The 20,191-nt window shown below is 46.4% G+C and overlaps 1 protein-coding gene across 5 annotated transcripts in view; it reads left to right on the forward strand.

Moving 5' to 3' along the window:
- SARDH (sarcosine dehydrogenase) overlaps window positions 1-20,191 on the forward strand; it is a 1,294,294-nt gene that overhangs the window by 401,568 nt on the left and 872,535 nt on the right. The window lies entirely within an intron of this gene.

The following is a 20,191-nucleotide window of genomic DNA, read 5'->3' on the forward strand; positions in this document are numbered from 1 at the left end:
CTACAGCATGGCGCATGCCACCCCCATTTTCGATGATGCCACAAGCAGACAAAGGTCCAAGATGGACTGATTGGCTGGAGGACTTTAACACCTTCATTGATGCTGCTGGGGAAGACAAATCCCCTCGGCTACGCAGCATGTTCTTAAATCTGGCGGGCAATGACATCAAAATCCTTACCAAGACCATTCCACCCCGCTGAACAAGCTGACTTCCCAACACTAATAGCGGCCATAAACAGAAGATTGGTAATTGAACCCAACAGAGACTATGAAAGATACGTATTTAACCTATGCACACAGAGGGTCGATGAAACCATCGATGAATTCATAACCCGCCTACGAATTAAAGGGGCCAACTGTCAGTTCGAAGCCTTCTCACTTGACGAAGCCATACGGTTGAGGATTATCGAAGGCTGTGTGTCTCAAACCTTAAAGAAACAACTCCTCAAAAAACCTATCACCATAGAGGAAGTGAGCCAGATGGCCAGAATTCTAGAGAGGGTTGAAAAGCAGGTGTCCCAAATCTCGAACACAGCCTCGACGAGACAAGAGAAAACTGAAACCGTTGCAGCGCTGCAGACCAACGCAAGACAAGGGGATAAAGGCGGCAACCCCAACTATCCCACGACGCCGAGGACCCAACGCCAATGCTACCGCTGTGGAATGTCTTTCCCTCATGCAGGAACCTGCCCTGCCATTTCACAAAGATGCGGCAACTGCGGCAGAGAGGGACACTTCCAATCGGTCTGCAGAGAAGGCAGACCGTTCCCCACACAAGTTCTCAATCGCCCCTCAGGTCAGAACGCCGGTCAGAAACCCCTAACCCAAGCCTATCAACCACGTCCATACGCCCAAACTCCACAGAGGTACGTCAGAGTAGTCGAAGAGGTGTACCCCATGGATAACAGTGAAGAGCAAGTCTCCCACATCAGAGACGAATATGACGGGCCCCCGGAACAATTCTCACTATGAGGGAGGATCTCAAGGAGGCCTACAGGAATTCGACCACTACAATCAGTATCCGCACGACGAATATGTGAACCTCATCATGGATGAAGGCGAGGCCCATGAGGCACCCAAGATTCCCGTCGACATAGCAGGACAACAATTCTGTTTCCTGGTAGACTCGGGAGCCACCGTTAACATAATGGCCGAGAAGGAGTTCAATCAGATCACCGAACGGCCGCCCCTGACACCCTCAAACTCCAAGATCTACCAATGGGGGGCCACAACTCCTCTGCAATCGATTGAATTTTTCAGCCGTCGACTCATCCATGATAACCATTCCACCACGACGGACATCCATGTCATTCGCAGCCCTACCAAAGGCAGATGCCTGCTCAGTTACAGAACAGCGTCGTGCTTGGGACTCATAGACATACACGTTGGCGAAGGGGACAAAATCTGTTCGACGGACCCAACTCTGGAGGCGCGGGAAAAAGTGTTCGCCCTCGCATCAGCGCCTGCCCAAACTGGAATGATGTCGCGTGATGACATCCTAAAAGAGTTTCCTCTTATCTGCAAGGGCCTAGGTCAACTGAAAGGACCACCCGTGAAACTCCACATAGATCCTACCGTCCGACCTGTACCGCAACACCCGAGAAGAGTTGGGTTCCATCTTCAGGCCGCAGTCTCGGCAGAACTCAATCAACTCCTAACTGACGGGATAATTGAACCAGCCACGGGTCCGACTCCGTGGGTATCCCCGTTGGTAATAGTACCAAAGGAGGGTGGACGACTTAGACTCTGCGTCGACATGCGCATAGCCAATACAGCAATCCAACGTGAAAGGCATCCTGGGCCACGAATTGAAGACATGATAGTTCAATTGAACAAATCCACCCTTTTCTCAAAACTGGATTTGAACCAGGGTTACCACCAGATGGTACTCCACCCGGAATCCAGAGGGATCACCACGTTTGCCACACACGACGGGCTGTATCGGTACAAACGCCTAAACTTTGGGATTTCGTCAGCTGCAGAAATTTTTCATGAAGCCATCAGGCAACTCATACGTCCAATCAAAGGCACGCTGAACTACAGCGACGACATACTGGTATTCGGGCGCACCCGTGAAGAACATGACACAGCCCTTCGTGCCACGTGCAAAGCCATCCAGGACGCAGGCCTCACGCTATACGTGGAAAAATGCAGATTCAGCAAAAGCAAGCTAAAATTCTTTGGACACATCTTTTCGGCCGATGGGATGACACCAGACCCCGACAAAGTGGCCACTATCTTCAATCTACAAGCCCCAAGACAGTTAGCCGACGTCCGTTCCTTCCTGGGTATGGCCGGGTATTGCGCCCGATACATACCCCACTATGCCACCATCACGGAACCTCTTCGGAAGCTACTCCAGAAAGACATGCTCTTCGCCTGGACCACTGAATGCCAGGAGGTGTTTGACTCCATTAAACAGTCCCTAGCAGAAGCGCGGAAGCTGGCCTACTTCGACCCGGAGTGGCACACTGAAATAGTGGTCGATGCGAGTCCGGTAGGACTAGGTGCTATACTCGCCCAGACCAACGGCACCGGCGCTCACCCGAGACATGTTGTGGCATATGCCAGCAGAGCACTTGCGCCCCCCGAGGCCGCATACTCCCAAGCGGAAAAAGAGTCTAGCAGCAGTCTGGACATGTGAACACTTTCACAACTTTATCATTGGGAAAAGATTCACCCTTATAACTGATCACCAGGCCCTTCTGTCGCTATTTGGGAACCCACGGACAAAAATGCCCCCCAGAATCGAACGATGGGGCATCCGGCTGCAAGAATATGACTTTCACATCATTTATCGACCGGGGGGCGAACACAATCCAGCCGACTATCTGTCGAGACACCCCTCTGGAACGTCCACGCCAAGACAGGGCGACGTAGAATACATAAGCTATGTCACCACCAACGCACTACCTCCGGCAATGTCACTAGAAACAGTGGCGCTCGCGACAGCAGCGGACCCATCCATGGCCTTGGCGATCGAACTCACAGAACACAACAAGTGGAAAGACTACAAAAGAGCACTGTCAACGCACCCAGGAGCAAACCGAGACGAAGTGGAAAGGATTGCCAGAATTCACTCGGAGCTGGCGGTACAAGACAGTACCATACTTCTCAGAGGGTGCAGAATAATAATCCCAACGGCCCTGAGGTCTGAAATAATCAAGACAGCTCATGAAGGACATAGGCGCAGACAACACTAAGCGCCAACTACGACGCCACGTATGGTTTCCTTTTCTCGATGCCTTAGTTGACCGATGGGTTAGAAACTGCATTGCATGCCAATGCACGGCCAGAGAGGAGGCACCTGCACCTCTGCAGGTGACACAGATCCCAGAACGACCCTGGGAAAGGGTGGTGGTAGACTTCTACGGGCCCCTGGAGTCAGGAGAATACCTACTCCTGTTCATTGATGAACACTCACGTTTCCCCATCGTCAAAAGGTCATCATCCACGGCATTTGCACAAGTAGCGGCAATCTTTGATGAAGTAGTGAGCGACTGGGGCATACCAGACGTGATCAAATCTGACAACGGACCCCCTTTCTGTGGACATGAGTTCTCAAAGCTGGCAAAACACTTGGGATTCAAACATCAGAAAATAACGCCACTCTGGCCCCAGGCGAACGGCATGGCGGAACGATTCATGTCATCCATCAAGAAAACAGTACAAAGAGCCAAGCTAGAAAATGTAGATCTCCACCAAGCTCTGTGCAGAATGCTTCGGGACTACAGGAACACGCCGCATGAAGCGACAAACAAGACCCCGGCCGAACTTATGGTAAAGTACCAAGTTCGCACAAGGATCATTCAACATCCGTTGAACAGACCGGACACAGACATGCAACTCCTAGAGAGAGATGCGCAGAGAAAAGAACGAGCCCGCACCCAAACCGATGAAAAGCGGCGAGCACGACCGAAAGACTTTCAAGTAGGAGACGAGGTCTTCGTCCAACAGCCAACAGTAAAGAAGAGTGACCCTAGATTCTCCCCGCAGACCCTACATGTCACGGCCGTTAGAGGAACAATGGTGACTGCCGAAAATGAAGAGAGAGAAATCACAAGGAACTGCTCAAAGTTCAAGTTGGCGACAACCACAGATTCCGAGGGACCACAAAACCCAGACCCTGAAGCGATGATAGTGGATGGGCGAGACACACTGTGGACTCCTCCAAGGTTCTCTCCTCGGCCAGGAGTCAAGAGGACAGAGGGACCTGAAGAAGATCCTCAAGAAGGTACCAGCACCCGGCCCCAACGTGCCATAAAGAAACCAGCTCGCCTGGTCGAAGAGTGTTGAACTCTATGCAAGGACATTTCGTCCGGGGGTGATGTTACGGGGCCATGCTACTGCAGGGTTTGTGTCTCTTTAAGAGAATGCAACCTTACCACGTGAGACATCACGTGGGATGTACGTCAGGAGGAGGGGCAGAGCTTGAAGGGCAGTTAGTACATGTATGCGAATAAAGATAGACGTGTACTCTCCATGGGTGTGTCTGTCCTCCTTTCGAAGACCCAGTCCGGGTCTAACACTATAGTAAGCAAAATGAAGGCTACAATAATAGTGCTTTCAATCCATGTCATTGGATGGAAAGCACTATTACGGCGGCGTTGCCACGTTCATTTTGCTTACCACAGCACTGAAAATCATTCATTCAATGCTATAGTAAGCAAAATGAATGCGGCGCCGTAGCAGAAATAATGCTGCTTTCTATCGAATGACATGGATTGAAAGCAGCATTATTTCGGCTGCGGCGCCGCCTTCATTTTGCTGAATATAGCACTGAATGAATGATTTTCAGTGCTATGGTAAGTAAAATGAACGTGGCACCGCCACCGTAATAATACTGCTTACAATCCAATGACATAGATTGGAAGCACTATTATTATAGTGTTGCAGGCAGTGGGCACGAACATTTCGCGCCGTTTCCGGGTCCCGTCATATTCTCCACCTGATTGGCTACCGGCGGCAGCCAATCAGGTAGAGAATATGACAGACCCGGAAAGAATCTCAAAATTCCTGAGATTCAAGGGATTTTTCCGGAGACCTGGAGAAATGCTTAAAATTCCGGAGTCTCCGGAAAAATTCTGGAGGTTAGGCAGGTATGGATGTGTTCCAGAGGTGCTCATGCTGATCCTAAATTATCCAGATAAAAAATGATGCATGGAGTTGGCCTCAATGGATACATTCATGAGTGCAGATTCTTGAGCGTGCCCTGCATGACGTGAGCATAACTTTGAATTGATTAGCACTGGGATTCGTGTATTACGAGCCCAAAGAAGATTGTTGCTGCTCGCCGACGGAGGAATCAAGATGGCGGTCCCGCCAAGGACAAACATATGTGTACGGATAGCCGTGTTCGGGTCTCCGAGGAGTGGACCGGAACGAGCAGGAGCTCTCAGGGGCAAGTGGAAGGAGGAGTGATTGCTCAGAGCTGCACGGCGTGGATGGCAGCGGGAGCCCCGGTGGAATAAAAGGAGCGAGCTGGCAGACCCAACGTGGTGAGGGAGCGTACACGGGATCAGAAGAGGCTGGACCTGTGCAGTGCAGCTCTGTTACTTAGCGATCTGCTCGGAATGTATGTCGGGCACTGAGAAGGCTTGCGATCCTTGCCGTGACAAGTAGGGAATAAAGAGGCTGCTGGGAATATACGCACAGCTGTCTGTGTACTTGCATGTCTGGTGCAAAGTGAATACAAAGTATCAACTGCAGAGGGCCGAGCACAACAAGGATGCCCGTAACCGATACTGAAGGGGGCCAAACGTGCTAATCTGCAAGGAATTGTCCGTGCAACTTGTGCAACAGTACAAAGATACAGTTGCAATATCAGAGACGCTGGTGGAGCCTTCCGAACTACGCGACTACTCGGGATCAGAGACTTGGAAGTGCACACACGCCAGAGGCAAGTAAGGGGCACTACACAGAGAAGGCTTACTGCATATTGTGAGGAGCGAACAAAGGTAAAGGAAGATGCATGCTGCCTGCACAGAGGCTTTAGTACCGAGCAGCCCGGCCTGACGAAGGACAGGAGTGCAGGCCAGCGGAGGTTGGAGCAGGTGATTTGAAAACTTCTGCGTCTGTGAAAAGGGGAAATAACACACTGAATGTGTTTTAAAACCTGTTGAAGCACCGCCTTTTATGTAACTGGCTTGGAAAGTACACGACTGCTTGAGACTTAACTGCATGAGCTGCACTCTCCCCCCACAATGCTTCGGACTGGGTAAATACCTGCAACAGCTAGCTAAAACAAGAAGCTGGGCCGTAGGTGAGGAAGTGATGGGTGGGGGTGTGTGGTGGTGCAACGGCCCTTAAAAAGAGGATTGTGGCAGAGGACATATATACCAGATGCAGTTGATGGAAGACTAGCTCCCTTGGAACAGTGTAGCCCATATCCACTGGGAATAAGGATCCAGTAAGCTATGACAAGGAGGGCCCACATATGATGGCGCTGGGCAGTATATGGCGGTAACTGCAGAGGGAGATGGGAACGAACGGCAGGAGCTAAAAGAGACCTGAAGAAAAGGCGAGGGCAGCGGACTAAGTGAGGCGGAGCATACAGGTGTGTTGCAGACAGATACTGAAAGTGCCTGGCAAAACGCCTGCAGTATTGGTGGTGGAGTGGGGTGCGCAAGAGTAATAAAGATGTGGCGAATTCCTGCCAGAGGTTGTGTATCGGGGGGGGGGGGGGCACCAGTGCAAAGAAGACGCCTGGTAACTACGACAGGACACAGGTGGTGATGGGTGACAGTGAGTGGAACGAGTATGCCGACTCGGGCATTGCTCAATACGGTACTACAACTGCACAAACGACGGACAATGCGAAAACCGGGCAGGATGCAGAAGCCCCCAGAGTGAGCAGCAGATCCTGGAGGTCATAACGGAGTTGGAATTTAAAATTGATGCCATCAGTATTGATGTGAACCTCCTGAGACAAGATGTTAGAGCATTGACAGAATGTACAGGAGTGCTAGAGAAAGAGTTAAAGGATAACGCAAGCAGTTGCAGTCTCAATGCTACAACAGCTGGTGTGGAATCTGGAGAAAAGAGCGGAAGAGGTGGAAGGGCGGGCATGCAGAAATGTACGCATTGTTGGGCTCCCGGAAGAAGAGGAAGGCTCGAAACCCAACAAATCTCATTCAAAACATGTTGCTGCAAGAGATAGGAGCTGAGACACTCACCAAGGGGTTCACGGTTGAAAGAGTGCACAGAGCCCTTATGAGAACCACCACAAGGGCCCCACCTCAGCCAATCCTAGCCAAGATATTGAATTACAAAGACAGGGAAAGGATCCTAGAATACTTTCGGAAAGGTGGAACAATAAGTAGACCGTCGGCGACCATCACGGCATACCCAGATTCTACTTTCTTGGTGCAGAAGCAAAGGATGAAATACGTGTTGGTCAAGAGGTAACGTGCAGCCAATCTTAAATACGTGTTGTGATACCCGGCAAAGATGAAGGTCTTGCATAAAGACCAAGTTGCTGTTTTTTTTTTTTTTTTTTAAAGCCTCCGGATGATATGATCTGAATAACTGGATGGACACGTTGAACTTTCCGTCGGAGACGGACAAGCAGGCGAGAAGCGGAACTAAGTGAAACTGCATTGCTTGAATACTGTACATTTGAACTGTCAACGGCCATGGTGTAATGATCTGATAATGACATTCGAGTTAGAAATTGAATATCAATTTACAGCTGGTTAAATGCAGGAAGCACCAGTGCCGCTTAGTTCTAGACGGCGCCAGGATCACACCATCACCCCTATTCGATTAGGTAGGATACTAGTAGTTCAGTATCCTCCCGCTGCACTCCGAATACCAGCAGTAGAGCCGGAATTGCACTGAGATTCAAGGATGCCTGAGCTTCGGATTCAAAGCTGGGCAAATGTTTGAAATGGTTGGGGAGAGGGAGTTGGGATAGTTGGTGGGAGGTTGGCCTACAGACACGCACAGCAGAAGGAGGGTGGAGGAGATAACTGGAGCGGGAAGGCAGAAATGCACAAAGAAGATGGGTGAACTCAAAAAGGCAACCTGGAATGGTAGGGGTTTGAACAGTTATAGCAAATGAAACGGAGTAATGGCTTATTTGAGACACCAGAAAAAAGGATCTAGCCCTACTACAAGCAACACACCTGACTAAAGAGACAGGACACCTTGGCACAGAAATGGGCAGGGGTGACCTTGGGTTCAACGCGCTCTGCATATGCCAGGGGGGTGCTGATATGGGTGGCACCGACAGTTCCATTAAAGGTCCTACCTAGATACGGATGGTAGGATGATCATACTGTGGGGGAGGGTGGAAAACGGAGAAATATGCGCTAACACATATGCCCCAAATCACGACACAGCTGCATATTTCCGATCCTTATATATCAAGATAGCTCCCCATCCCTCTACTGGCCTAATATGGGGAGGAGATTTTAATTGTATGCTAGACCCAGTAAATGACAGGTCGGATGGTAAATTTGCTCATCCAGCCCCTGCAGCGAAAGATTTAAACACATTGCTGCATGCATAAAAGTTGTGTGGCGAACAAAGCATCAGCAGAAACTGATATATTCTCACTATAATGCTCCCATGAATCTCTACACAAGGTTGGAGTACGTGTTTGCAGGAGGAGAATTACTAGGGGGGGTTCATACGAGCTGATACAAAGCAAGGGTCCTCTGGTCATCATGTGGCAGGCTCTATTCCCCCCCCCCCCACCCCCAGCCCCCCGTCCCACTGAACAAGAATTCAAACATGGAGACTTTGGGTGGAAGCACTCAGACACTTAAGGGAGGAGGTGAAGGAATATTTTCAGCATAACGAGGGCAATGTGAAATTGGCAGGTACACTGTGGGATGCTTTTGAAGTAGTGGTAAGAGGAATGACCATATCGAAGTCAAAAGGAATACAAGAGGAAATTGTATGAGATTTACAGGTGGCGGAGGGTAGGTTGGAAGCTATAGCGCAAACAGGGGACGGGGCCCTAGAAGAAGCACAGGAGGTGACCCGCTTACAACAAGAATGTCAAAAACTGGGATAGGTTAAGCAAATTCAGCTATAGAAAATACATTGAGACACAACATGCAGAAGGGGACAAGCTGGGGTGATTGCTAGCCTGGCTCTACAAAAGCGAGAACAAACTAACAGAGCAGTTGTGTGAACGGATGGAGGGTTGCACGAATCACAAGGAGTCAATAAATGTTTTTATGAATATTACCAATGATTGTCTGAGGAAACCTCAGAGTGGTGTGGCAGAGATACAGGAAGCACTGTCTGAGATTAAGATGCCCAAGCTAACTACGGAGGAACGAGACGGATTGGAGGTCCCATCACGATAGATGAATTGGAGTATGCAATCAAAGAACTGCCAACAGGCAAAGTCCTAGGGGCAGAAGGGCTCCCCAGTGAATTATATAAGGAATACAAGACTGATATCCTAACTCCACTGTTGGAAATGCTTAATGAATTACTGGGACCTGGCAAATTGCCTTCTAAAACCAAAGAGCCAGATACAGACGTATAGACCCCTGTTGTTACTGAACCAAGATGGGAAGACACTCACAGCGGTGATGGCACTCGGGCTCAAACCGATCATAGCCAAGCTTATACACACAGACCAGGCAGGATATGTCCCGCATAGAAATATCACCATTAATTTGCGCAGACTGCACCATGTGATAGATTGTACCCAAGAAGATACATGACAATATGTGGTGGCATCGCTAGATGCAGTCAAGGCATTTGATTCGGTCAGATGGCCATGGCTGCTGGCAGTGTTGGAGGGGTTTGGTATGGGGCCGACATATTAAATGGGTGTGACTGTTTAACCAGTAGCTAGGGTCAAAATGGGCACAATCATCTCAGAACAATGGCAGTTACGTAAGGGTACATGACATGGGGGGCCCGTGGTCTCTGATGCACTTTGTATTGGCATTGGAGCCACTGGGGGTTTTTGTGGCATAAATATGGTGAGGCAGGGATAGATACGCCGGGGGGGGGAAGGCATTTGATATCATTGTACGCAGTTGATATGCTGCTTTACTTGCAACACCCCGAGACAAATGCACAATATATTCTAGATGTAATGGAGTGATCTGCTGCTTTGTCGGATATAACAATCCACAAAAGTAGTCTGTTTCCATTGAGAGGATATATTGGAAAGCTGGTGCATACGTTGCCGGTGCTGCGGAATAAATGGGAAGTAGCCACGTTCTGTTACTTGGGGGTGGACATTTATCATGATCCTCGGACAGAACATACACAGAACACAGTAAAAGCAATGAACGGAATTTAAAATTCCATAACTTTCTGGGCTAGATTGCCATTATCCATGATGGGAAGGGCAGTGCTGTTGAAGATGCTGGTACTCCTGAGACTCCTTCACTTTTTAACAAATGTCCCGTCTGCGATACAGAGGTTGTTTTTCAATAAACTGCATAGTATATGTAGGAACTTCCTGTGGCGTAACTCTAGGTGCAGGGTGGCACTTTGGAAGCTCCATAATGTGTATGACCTATGGGGAATAAAACTACACAACTTTGAAGTTTATTTTGTCGCTAGCCAGTTGCAATTTGTAGCTAAATGGATATCGGACCAACAAATGCACGAGTTGCGGTCATTACAAACAAGGGCCCAGTTCTTTCTAAACTAAGTTATATGGATAAAGGATTCACACACAACCCGCTCACCCAGGGGTGTGTAATGTGACACAAAGCCTGTCAATTGATGGGGAACATTACACCATATTCCCTTCAGATTCTGCTGGTGGCGTTAGGAGGGGTGAGTCACCAACTGTGGTTGAATGTGAGAAAATACTGGGAACCTAAGGGGGTGGCGACGGTAGGGGACCTGATGAAGGAGGGTTTGCCTAAGCAGTTTGGGGAATTGATAAACGAAACTGGAGTGCACCCAGCGCAACAGCTTACACACTCCAGCCTAAGTCGCATATGGCCGCAGACCGGTGCTCTGTTGCAGCTAGATGAAACGATTGAGACATTTTATGATTTATTAACATTTATAGAGCACGCATCAGCCCTGAGGCATCGTGGCGCTGTTACAAAGGTACTTGCTGGTTACAAGGAGTACAAAAGCTTAAAGGTTACAGAGAATGTATAGAAAACATAGTTACATAGTATGGCGATGGAAAAAGTGAGCAAACCGGTTGGAGAGGCAGGAGGCTGGGAGATAGTGAAGGCTGCTGAGTCTATCTGAAAAGAGTGGTTTTGAGGGTTTTGCGGAAAATGGACAATGCGGTTTCAGTTCTGAGAGTGTTAGGGCATTCCAAAGTTTAGGTGCAATATAGGGGAAACCTATCCCTCCTGCATTAGCTCTTTTGATAAGTGGAACTCTGAGTTGGTTGGCATGGTTACTTCTTTTTTGGGCGTGTGGAGATGTCATTTGTAATGGTATCTGATAGGTATGAAGGGACCGCAAGACTGATGCATTTGTGCATAAGGGTGAGGATCTTGACATTGACTTTCCTTGACAGGGAGCCAGTGGGCTGCATGCCTAGCCTGCGTGATGTGGTCTCTTTTGGGGATGCTGAGCTCTTGTTTTGTACTATTTGGAGTTTGTGAAGATTTGCCTGTGAGGAGGGCATTACAGTAGTCCAGTTTCACTCCTATGGTGGCACGGGCGATATAGCAGTAGTTTTGGGTGGTTAAAGGTTTTATGGCATTTATGAGTTTAGTGGTGTGGGCAGAGGCGATGGTGCTGACCTGTCGCATCATAGAGAGGGTTGACTCCAAGAGTTTCTACTGAAGTGGAGACAGGTATGCAAGTGTTGTCGATAGTAAAGTTGTCATATTTTTTGTTTAGGCAGTATTTCCTTGGGACCTAGGAGGATGATCTCGGTTTTGTCTCCATTCAGGCAGAGACCATTGGCTGCCATACAAGTTTGGATGGTAGTGTAAATTTGAAGGCGAGCTGCTGCATCTTGGTCATAAGAGCCAGTGAGAGGGAGGAGTACTTGTGTATCATCGCCATAGTTTGTGTAGGCTTTGTAAATAGGTTGTAGAGGGTAGGTGCAGTACATGATCCTTGTGGCACTGCACAGTGGATGGTGGTGGGAGCTAGATTATCCTGCTCAGAATAGACCTTCATGGCTCTGCCCTCTAGCAAGGATGTTTCCATGATGTGGCTCTTTTTGAGAAGTGGGCTGCTTTGGAAATATGTGAGGTCAGGATTTTGTGATTCACAAGATCAAACACAGCAGAGCGATCAAGGAGCAGCAAAAGGGCTGGTTTGCCTTTATCCATTTATATTGGTGATTCATTTTTTTAGATCAAGGAGGGCAGTCTCTGTGCCATGCCCCTTGCGGAAGCTTGATTGTCTTTTGCCTAGGATGGCATTTGCTTCAAGGTAGTGTTGGATTTGGGAATGGGCAGCTTTGTCCAGGATTTTGAGGAGAAATGGAACTGTGGTGATGGGTCGGAAGTTGTTGGGGCAGGCTGGATCTAGGGAGTGCACCTTAATGAGGGGACGGACCCATACGTCTTTTAGGCTGGGTGGTACAATTTTTGTGGAGAAGGATGCATTTATTAATGCTGTGATAATCGGGATCAGCACACTCTGTTTAAGTCTGGTGGGCAGATGTCCCCTTTACATGTGGAAGGTTTGATGTGGTTTGAGGAGATCTCTAACTTCCGTTTCAGTGACGTCCCTAAATGAAAAAGGCGTAGTATCAGCGAGTATAATGGGGGGGAAATGGGCTGTGGCAGTCTGTCCTGTTTGGGTAATGTTTGGCGCTGAGATTGGATTTTTATCTTGGAGAAGCTTGACTTTGTTAAGGAGAGCTGCCTGTATGCTAGAACACCAAGTTTTGTCCTTGGTGATTTCATCTGGACTAGTGGAAGGGGTGACGAGACCTTTGAAGATCAAGAACATTTCCTTGGATTTGGAGCTGGCTGAGGAGATTCTACGGTTGAAAGATTCAGATTTGGCTTTAAAGATAGCTTTTTTTGTAGGTAGATGGAGGCCTAAATTGAGGTCTCTGAGTAGTTTAGTTTTAGTGTTAAGTTTAAGTTGTTACCTAGGATTTGGAGGAGGTGCCTTTTGATACTCTGAGGCTGTACCAGGTGGGCTGTATGTAATCAGAATATTGATGGTACAGTTGGGAGATAATTAGTTTGGCAATGAGGTCAGCGTTGTTGTCCCAAGGATGGTTACAGAGTCTAATTTGAAGTGTCTCCTTGTAGATGAGAGCTCTGCCTTTGGATGTCTTACGGTCCTGTCTCAGGATGGTGTATCCTTGGAGTGCGAGGGAGATAGCCAGGCCTGATACGTCATGGAGCCAGGATTCTATGATTGCTAGTAGGTTGAGGTTAAGGGATGTGATGAGGTCATTAATCTCCAGTGCATGTGCAGGGTGTGAGTGTGCATTGATAAGGGCACATTTGAGGGCCGGGTTAGGAGTGAAATTGAGGGTGGGAGTGGAAAGAGAGTTGATTGCAGGGCAGGAGGGTGAGATTAAGGTGGATCTGGGCAGTGAGGTGAGTTTGGTGCTAACAGTGGTGAGCAGAGAGGGGGGCTGATAGGGGTGGGACAGGAGGAGTGGTTGGTGGGCTAGTTTCTGTTGTTGGCATGAGGACATGTGGGTGCGGGAGCTCACTCTGAGATTCCTGTAGTCTGTGGTGGGGGGAGAGCAGAGGTGTGAGATGGGATTTGAGCGTGCCCTGAACCTGAGGAGCCTAGCATATAACAGGGCATAATCTTCAGGTTTGGCATAGTGGAAATTAGGTGTGGTTGTGGTGGATAGTCTGAAGAGGTGGTGGTGTGAGGTGTGTGAGTGGGAGGCATGGTGCTGGTGAGTCAGGGGGAAGCTACAATGAGAGTAAGGGAGAGGATAGAGAGATGAAGCGAGATGGTGCTGGTTGTATGATGGCAGGTGCTGGTCTGTGGGTTATGAAGGGATACATAGGTTTGTGGATACAAGATTGAGCTGGGAGAGAGGCTGGATGTAGTAAAGTCTTGGGTATTACCAACAGCAGTAGGCCCTTTAGTGGTACAGTGTTGTATGTGGTTTTGACACAGATGACCAACTTATTGATTGGATATAGGAACTGTATCTTTCTTCCCAAATCATTAATTGCTGTCCTTTTTTAGTGAATTATCTTCAGAATCTGTAATCTATTTGTCCCACGGGAAGAGGCTCTATGTTGGACGTGACGGTCACAAAATCTTTTCCGAGACTGAGCTAGCAGAGGAAACATTTTGAGAGCTAAACCTGTGAGTAAACTGAGGGATCTAGTACATATATTAGCGAAATGCAGAATAGCAATGGAAAGTGCAAACAGGGCCTCTGGTGCAAGTATGGTGGAGGGACATAAAATGGGCAAATGCGGAAACAGTGGTGTGGCAGAGGCAGTGGGCAGGACCTCAGACCAGGGTGAGGGAGGGGTGGAAGCTTGGAAACAGTTGATTACGGATTTGGCCACTCTCACACTGGATGAGAGAATTGCAACACAGTCCCGCACAGATGGGTGCAGTCGTTAGTGGTTGGTGGAGAATAAGCAGAAGGATGGTGACATTCTGTGATGCTGGGTAGGCCGGGGTAGGGGTGGGTGGAAAATGGGAACAGACAGGATGTGTACTGTGGTATGATGTACACTATAATGCAATGTTTGTGTTATTGTGATATAAAAAATAAAATAAAAATTGTTTTAAATAAAGATTGCCATTTGAGGTAAAACAAATGGCGCACTTTAATTTTTATCCGTAACCACGTTTGAAATCTGAACATTTGATGCAGGAATGCAGACATTAGTTTTGATACATGCTTGGAGTTAATGGCACATTTTGTGTTTACTTATGCAAGACCATGTCAACTCCATAGCTGTATCTTTAAGTTAATAGCAGATACCAAAGGCATTTTGATGACCCCTGACCTGGCAGAGAAGTGTGCTTCATGAAGCATGTCCATTCCATCAAGTTGCATATTAAAATTGTTCAAAACATTTCTTTCAGTAAATGGTTTCTGCTGATAAAATGCTTTAAACTTATGCCAAAGCCAATTTGCTAGAAAATATGACACAATGTCTGCTTTATAAAATAAAAATGCTTTTAAAGTGACCATGAGAAATGCTTTTAGTTGTAACTCCAGAACCTTTGGTCCGATTCCAACACCAGATACAGATTTTTATTGAGTGGAATACCCAACATATGCATATCAACATAATGTTAAAATGTATGTTTTATTAATTCATTTAAACAATTTGCATATTTGAACAACTTGGCTTTGCATGAAATGACAGGAATGCAAGTAACATATGGCTGAGCATATTCATATGAATCTGGATATATAATTCTTATCAATGCTACATGCCCATAAATAAACTTAGAAAAAAACACATTGCAGTCCAGTTTTTGAATCCTCATTCCTGAGAGGAGGGCTAACTCATAGCCAATGTATCCCTCTGACACATCAACACCTGCGCTCATAGAAGTCAGGAGGAGGGCTCTAGTGGGTGTTAGAAAATGAAAGATAACTATCACAAAATGTGCCCATTCCAAATATTCTGGGGCAAATTATGCTGCTTGGGTGGAGTTTGCTGGATATTTAAACTTGAGCATGTAGTAAGAAGAATATTTTGGGAAAACAGAAAAGCATTATATGGTGGAGAAAAGTAGCTGATGGATAAACCCATTAACACCTTTTCCAAATGGGGTTGAATGAAGTGGCCTTAGACCGAACCAGATTATGTGAGGGGGTTTTTGAGAGCAGGTGGATAAGCTGTTTGGAAGAGTTTACCTGGCAGTTTTGGCTGAAGCCAGTTGAGATCCAAAGCTGTCCTGGGCAATTGAAAGGCAAACCAAAAGTGAGCACAATGATCCCAACGTATTTTGACAAATGTCCTAAGAATGACTACAATTCCAGAAAGAAATTAAAGGATTTTTTGCAGAAACACGGTTTACGAGCTAAGTCAGTAGAAGGGGAATAATGCAAGATGGATGTGCTTTGTGATTAAGGACTACAATTGAAACACAAGGCAGTTTCACCATAATAAGCCCTTTCACGAGCAATTTGGGATTTCACCTGACTTTGGAAATGACGGATTGAAATGTAGAATGGCAAGTCCTTCCAATTGTTGTCTTCTGTATTAAATAAAGTAAGTGAAATATATTCCTAAATGAACTCATGGGACTGGGTGCTTTTAGCGTGAACCTGATTATTAGTGAGAGGTGCTGCTGTCACCATACTCCAAAAAGAAACTATTCCTGAACACCATTTAAAATGATTTGCAACCAATTCAACATCATGAGATATGTATGACTAAGGTAGGAACCAGGAGGTTCACAGATAATGTCCTTCATTGTCATTTTGATTAGTCCAAGAATAATTGAGTTTATTGCACTTTTTGCTGATTAGTCCTTTTGTGATTGAGTAAAAAATGCAGAATACAGTAACTTATCACTAGTACAGCATACAGAACTACAAAATACAAAGAAAAATACTTCCATCCATACAATATTAAAAACATCAAATATACTTCAGACCCACATGACCTATGACAGTAATTCTAAAAAGATTAACTTAATAGAAGGTCATACTCCATGAGAGCAGTAGAAGTGGTTAGTCACTTTCCCCTGTCCTATACATTTTGCACTCCAATTAATCTACTCCCATCCTTGCTTGATGTCGGTTTCCATGCCCCATAAATGAACCCAGCAGTTGATTTGTGTGGTAGACACCTCAAATACCCTTGTAGAAATGGAAGTACTGTCCAGGAGACATTCCTTCCTGACTGGGGGTCTGATGCATCTTGACCACAAGGGTTCATAGGCTGGGCAATCGAGGAGAACATGGTACAGATCGTCCTCTTCTTCCTCGGACATTAACATCTTGTACTATGTTCCAGCTTTTCATATTGTTTTTCCCTGTCAAGAGCAAAAAGGAGTCTTATTTGGGGTTTGGTGAGGGTTTGTAGGTAAGGTTGGTGATCACCATGCGGTGTATCGATGTTCACCCTGCTGGATGGGACAGGTGGACAAAGAATAAATGGGCAAAATTAGAAACCCATTTCTCTGCAAGTTCTTGTTAATGGTTTAGAGGAAACTGAAATAAATGGTTTTGTTTCCAACTTTGTTCTGAGAACTGTTTCACCTTTGGATTTCAAGGGGAGATTGGGCAGGTAGACCACTGTAATTCCATGTGCAAAGTAGGTGTATGCACTTATTATTAAGTCATTAATATTTTTTTGTATGTACGTTTTCATTCAAATTCGCCTAATCATCCAGTGAGGTCATGGCAGGTTGTTTCTCTTTTCTCTAGTCAAGCTGCCTGTATTCATTTGAAGATTGTGGGCGACTTCCCCAGTGTTTTCAGTTAGGGAACCACCTTTAATTCCTTGTTTTATGTTTAATACAATTACATTTTCTGATTAAAACAACTTGTTTTTTGTCCTAGATTGTAAGGTGTTTTTTTTTTCACTGGGTTGGACTGTTAAATTGGTGTCATTCTTCCTCCAATTAGAATTTTGGAAAAACAAATATCTTCCCTAAATAGATGCCATTACATCTTACCCAGATCCAGAGGCGTCTGGTTATTTGCCTATATTTGGTTTTAATATCGATCGCTCTTGACTCTAGTACACGAAAAAAGGATGGAGGGAAGCTCGCTGCTTGTGAGGGATCATGAGTAAAGCATTTAGCTTCATGGTGTCAGATTTTTTTCTGAAATCCCACAGGCATGGTCTCGTTTTAAGGTTGTTGCCAAACCTGTTCCAATTTCCCACTTGGTGTAGTAGTGGCTTTGGAAGCATGCCTGCATGTGTATTTATGGGATAAAACAAGTATGGGTTATATGTTTGTATAACTCAAACCTAGCTCTGTTGCAATGGAGCAGCCATAGAGCAAAACATTGATAGCAAGAATTTAAAATGCCCTCAAACCATTGGAACAATTATTGCAGTGCAATACACAAATGGGGATATGATCAAGCATGCCTGCATCTGTTACACAGAGGTGTTGAAAGAGCCATGTCTTCAGCTCCGATCTAAACTGAAGGTTTGGAGCAGTCCAGATTGCCATTGTGATGGAGTTCCGGAGGGCCAAAGCATAGCATGAGAATGACTGTTCCGACATTTCTCCTTGCAAGCTAATCTAGTGTCCACTCTAATGGTATTACTGCGAGATGAGTGGATCATTCAATGTTTTTAGTTTGCCCATCTGGAAGGCCAGTTTACCAGCAGTGGTCATGAACCACTGCTACTTTTTCAGAAAAGGTCCTAGAGAGATTTCTCCTTTTCAGACTTAACGTGTTTTCCATAAGTAGTGCTACCGTTGAGTAAACTGCTACAGTTCACTCTAGCCAGCACACGAGTTGAGTAATCTAAAGTCTTGTTTCTTATGAATGCAAAATGACTTGGGTAGGTTATGTTCTGTTATAGTCTTCTAAAGTTCCCTGACCCCACACGATTTGCCTTCCTAGCGCTGTTCACCATAGCTTAACTTGCATATAGATATGGTCCAATGTCATTAAACGGGGAAGAGGAATGATTTTGGAGCTCTTCTGAACTAAATGTGATTCGTTACGAACTTTCTAAGCCCGATTGGGGCACGTTAAGAATAATCCCGAATGGAAAACATCAAGCCCATAGTGGCCTGGACCCTTACTAGTGCTTTTAAGAAAAGGGAAGCTTTTCTGTGAAAGCTGCATTGAAGGTTCTCTTTTCATGACCCTGATGGATCAAGCACTACTTTGCCAAAAATGAAAGACTTGTACGTTTAGTTTTATTACAATTACTATAGTGCCTACACCTAATCACTGTACAATAGTACATGAGTTGGTACACGATTAGAAGTGATGAACAAGAAAAAACAGATGAAGAAAAGACAGAGCAAGAACAGAAGAACACAAATACAGGGAAAGTGCAATGATGAAGCAGGTCAACAGAAGATTGAAGGTCCGGCAAGCCAACGTGTTGCAGAACAATGTAAAGGCATCCACTCCCCAGTTACAAGGCCAGCATGGGAGGGGGGCAAAATGTACCAAGCATATAGAAATGCAGAATCCATAAGAAAGGCAACTTGCAATTCTAGCCTGTACAGAAGAGATTGAAATTGCAACCGATTGTTTCAAAGCCCCTGCACATGGGAGGGGGGCGTAACAAGTGGGCCACCACCCTCATAGTGCAGATAGCCCAGCATGCTCTCCTCGCCTGTCACCGTGGAGCAGCTGTTGTCCCACATGACATCCCAGTCATCGTTGCTGAGCTGGTAGTGATGCTGTGGTACCGGAGGGTGGGACTATGTACGTTGCTGCAGTATGGGCATCTGGGCACCTAGAAGCAAACTCTCCTGCAAAACCCAGTGCAAAGGCTGCACAGACTGCTTGGGGAAGAAGCCCCTGCTCAACAGACTTAACAGGCTGAGTAGCGCGGCACCGAAGGGCAACACAGCACCTCCGCGTAGGAGGCCGGGAAGAAGCCACACTGGCCGCAAATGCCTTCAATCCGCCCTCCAGCCGGCCCTCGATGCCCTGCTGGCTGCACAGCTCAGCAGCTCCGACTCCCGGAGACCAGAACCAAAAGTGGTGGTAGACTTTTTGCAGCCCATCGAGGAGCTTCAGACCACGACTTGGGGTTAGACTTCATAGCATGTGATACAGATAATGAGGGTTGCTGCTCTAAGCTCTGAAGTGCTTCATCCTCGTTGAACCTTAAGGGACATGTTGACATATCTGCAAGATTATCATCCTTGCTTCATGCACCACAAAGGTTCCTGAAGTACAAGGATAATGGGGCACTTAAGCCCAGCTACAGCAAATACTACTTTTTTCAAAGAAGTGTGAATCTTATTTACTTGAGTTTGGGAATAATCTTGTGTCTCGTGTTCTTGGCTTTGAATAGATGACTAATGCTCTCCACGTTGTGGGTTTCACTGGTACCCAAGTGGTGGTAGGAGTGCATTATAGCTTTCTAGGCAGAGGGAGGTTTGCCTTGGGCAATAAGTTGTGGCAATGGCCATTATCCCAATAGATGATGATCTCTCCCTCGGTCTATACATCTATTGGCACATAGCAGTAAATAGCAATATGTTTTGGAGTTATCGTTGTGAAAAGCATTACTTTAATAGTGAGTAAAGTAAATGGACAAATGATTTTGCATTATTTAAAATAGTTTGTCTTTTTTTGAAGTTGGGCATTTAAATTAAAAATGTGTTTATGCTGGAGGGTAGTTTAATAAATTAGGTGTCATGTAAAAGTAAAAGA

This window comes from Ambystoma mexicanum, chromosome 8, assembly GCF_040938575.1.
Source record: "Ambystoma mexicanum isolate Mex_15411 chromosome 8, UKY_AmexF1_1, whole genome shotgun sequence".
Taxonomy (NCBI): Eukaryota; Metazoa; Chordata; class Amphibia; order Caudata; family Ambystomatidae; genus Ambystoma; species Ambystoma mexicanum.